General features: G+C 36.5%; 1 pseudogene; it reads left to right on the top strand.

Annotated features, from left to right (window-relative positions):
* Positions 1–3,798: 3,798 nt before the first annotated feature.
* On the top strand, positions 3,799–3,886 carry LOC126507781 (uncharacterized; annotated as a pseudogene).

The following is a 3,886-nucleotide window of genomic DNA, read 5'->3' as shown; positions in this document are numbered from 1 at the left end:
CAATAGCCTAATAAAATACAAAACTCTGATAACAATGACACTAATAAACAAGTGAAAGATGTGTGGGATAAAAGTTTAAGATATTAGGCAAAGAAATTGAGTAAGATATCAGAAAAATGGAAAGATCTGTCATATGCTCATGATTATAGGACTAATATAGTTAAAATTATCATTCTATCAAAAGCAATCTACAGATTTAGTGTTATCCCCATCTAAATTTTAGCACAAAAATACACAGATTTTGAAAGGAAAAATTTCAACTTCATAAGAAAACACAGAAAATCTGTGATATATTAATCAATCCTGAATTATGAAAGAACAGCTGAAGATATCACCATCTCTAGCCTCAAATTGTACTTCAGACCTATTGCAATAAAACAACATAATGTTTGGACAATAACATGCATCATGATCAAGGGAATCAAATTCAAGAGCTGGAAATAAGTCCACACAGTTCTGGATACCTGAGTTTTACTCAATAAGTCAAGGTGCTGATCAAACTGAATGACCACATGAAAAGAATTCAAATAAATTTATAATTATCATTCTGTACAAAAACCAATTCCAAATATATTAAAGTAACCCTAGAGGTCACTTTGATTTGTAATGGAATTGTGGGGTAGATATCCTGGGAAGGAAAAATGGAATAGGTAGTCATGGATGGATGGGGACAGAGCAAAAATGGAAGGATCAAATGGGTAGGTGTAAGGAAGAGTGTAGTGAGAGTGGCAGGCTGCGCTCCTGCCACCCAGCTCCCAACCGCCTGGCTAGCTCAGTTGGTAGAGCATGAGACTCTTAATCTCAGGGTCGTGCATTCGAGTCCCACGTTGGGTGCCATTTGGTGTGATGAAGTGAGCAGGCCTGCTTTTTGTCCTGCCCGGCTCCCGCATAGCTAGCTTTACACCTGAAATAACTACACACAAACTGTATTCATTTAAACACTGCTTGGCCCACTAGCTCTATCCTCTTACTGGCTAATTCTCACATCTTGATTAACCCATTTCTAATAATCTGAGTAGCAGCATGTTGTGGTGGCTTACCGGGAAAGATTCAGCATGTCTAACCTGGCGGCTGGCTCCATCGCGTCTGACCCAGAGAGGAGAGGCATGGCGATTGCCCAACTTCCTCCCAGCATTCTGTTCTGTTTACTCTGCCTACTTAATTTTCTGTTCTATTAAAGGGCCAAGGCAGTTTCTTTATTAACCAATGAAATCACCTCAAAACAGAAGACCCTCCCACATCAGAAGAGTGTTGTGGGAAAGGAATATGAGAATGTACAGCTAACGCTAAGGACCATTTGAGAAAATCTAATACAGTAGAAGCTTCCTAAATATATACTCTTATAAAGGCAGTGTACATAATTCATCAAATAATGTGTTAGGCAGAGCTCCACCTGAACATCTCACATCATCAAATGAAGTGTCCAGTAGGAGGAATGAGTTATATCTCATCTTGACCAAATGAAATATCATAAACTACAGGCTATTGACAAAACTATTGGTTGCTCCCAGCAAACTGACGGTTAGAGCCCTACTACTGAAGACAACACTTACACAACTCACTGAATACGGAGAAGTCTAGCTGGTACCTACCTAGAGTTTTCGCCATTATGAACTAGTAATGTTCATTGTATTAGAAAGTACTATTCACACTATTGTGAAAAAGGAACAAATTCTTTGCTCTTTGATGGTGATATGCCTACAAGATTTGATAGTGCAATAACAGCATAAAGCAACTCAAGGGAGTAACTAATCAAGAGCTGATTTGAGTAGAGGTCCACTTGAAATGGAACCCACACCCAATTCTGCATGGGTGGGCAGGAATCTGAGACTAGATAGGACAGGTACCTAGGGTAAAAGGAAATACTATTATTCTGCTAAAGAATTTTAGCAATAAAATAACTCTTAACAACATTCTGCTGTATTCATACATCTGTGCCTTGTTCAGTCATCATCAGAGAAGTCTGTGCCTGCAGTAGCTGATAGGAACAAATACAGAGTGAGAGACGTATGAGGACCCATCCATAAAAGGGATGTGTCCATCAAATCCTCCTCTTCAGGACTGAGGGAGCTTTGTGGAAGAAAAGGTGGTTAAGTTATAAGAGCCAGGATGGATGGAGGTTGTAAAGGCATCAAATCCTTCTAGTATATACAGGCTCATAGAGACTGAGGCAGTATGCAAAGGGTCTGTACAGGTTTGCACCAGATGTAGTGTTAGAACTGAGTAAATGGTATCTCACTGCCATCCTTAATCTAGAAAGTATATCCTAATAATAATCACTTACTAATTAAAATTTACTTTTCTCCAAGAGAGTCTCACTGGGGGAAACAAACCTTTCTTAGGGGTAGGCCTCATAGAAAATAAACTCAGTGGCATCTTTCTTTTTTCCCCTTTCTTTGTCCCCCCCTCTCCCCCCTCTCTGTTTCTTCTTTAACCTTGTAAGCTCTTTGTATAAATATTATGAAATCTGGTTCTGTATTTTTATGGAATTTTTTTTTTGTGTGTGAAAACATGTATGTCTTTGCATCTGTATTTGATTATTTTGCTTTTTATTTGACTCTTTTTCTTATTTGGTTGTTTTGTTCTATTCCTAGTTGTCTTAGTTTTATCTTATCTTACTTTATAATTTTTCCTTTGAGACTGTTTGTTTTCTAATACTAGACTGAAAGAATATGAACCTGATGAGAATGGAGGTGGGGAGGAACTGAGGGGAGTAGCGGGTACATAATCAAAACACACAGCATAAATAACCTATTTTCAATAAACTATAAAAAATGTTTTTAACATTTTTTTTAAAAATAGTAAAAAACAGTGTGAGAAAATGTTTCAAAAATCATGAATATTAGTAAAGGGATAGAAATAATAAAAGAACCAGGTAGATATCCTGAAATTGAAAGTACATATAAATTGAAAATTCACTGGATAGGCTCAAGATCAGAGCTGAGCTGGAGAAGACAGGATCTGTGAGTTGGAAGTTTGATTGTGTAGGATTAATAATTGTAAAAGAACTGAAGAAAAATGACTGCAGACTCAGATACTGGGGCACAAGGAAGCATGATGATATGGCTTTAATGTGAGATTTAGAAGAAGAGAATAATGACAAAAACCAAAGGAGTATCTTCAAAGAACAGTGCCAATTTTTTTCCAAATTTGATTAACAGATTTAATCACACATTTGCAAGGATTCCAAACTAAATTATAAGATATTTATGCCTGACCACATCACAATCAACTATAAATGTTAATGAAAAGTCAGCTTTATAAAAACAATTAAGAAGGGATTCATCCCCAGGTGTAATTTTAAGAAATTAATTTTGGATTTCTCATGGAAACAATGTAGATCAGGAACAATGAAATAACCTTTTGAAAATGATAATAGAAATGGTAATCAACTAAAACCTCTTCATGTAGCCAAAGTATCCTCCAAAAACAGAAGGTACAGTTTTGAGACTAAACACAAACTGAAGGTGTTTGTCACTAGAGGACCCACCTCCTCTAAATGAGAAGGAAATGCAGTCCTTCAGGCTGCAAGGGACTTAGAGACTTTTCTGGAATGCACACAACAGATAGGAGCTCATGTAAATATAAAAGATAGTATGCTCAAACTTTTTACCTTTTCCTCCTGGGTGATTTAAAATACTCCTCTATAAAACTATAATTATGTGATCTTGTCCATAAATTTTAAATCCAGGATTTAGTTATTATTTTTTTCCATGACAATAGTCTGAGATTCTGAGGGAGACCATGTAATGCAGATCATTTTGAGATATAATTCTATCTTAAAATTAAATTGGTTGAGTGTTTGATTCGGCAGCACATATACTAAAATTGGAACGATACAGAGTAGATTAGCATGGCCCCTGCACAAGGATGACACGCAAATTTG

This window comes from Alexandromys fortis, unplaced genomic scaffold, assembly GCF_014885135.2.
Source record: "Alexandromys fortis isolate MF-2015 unplaced genomic scaffold, M_Fortis_MF-2015_v1.1 scaffold_47, whole genome shotgun sequence".
NCBI lineage: Eukaryota > Metazoa > Chordata > Mammalia > Rodentia > Cricetidae > Alexandromys > Alexandromys fortis.
The sequence above is the reverse complement of the archived record's forward strand: the minus strand, read 5'-3'. Positions and strand labels throughout refer to the sequence as shown.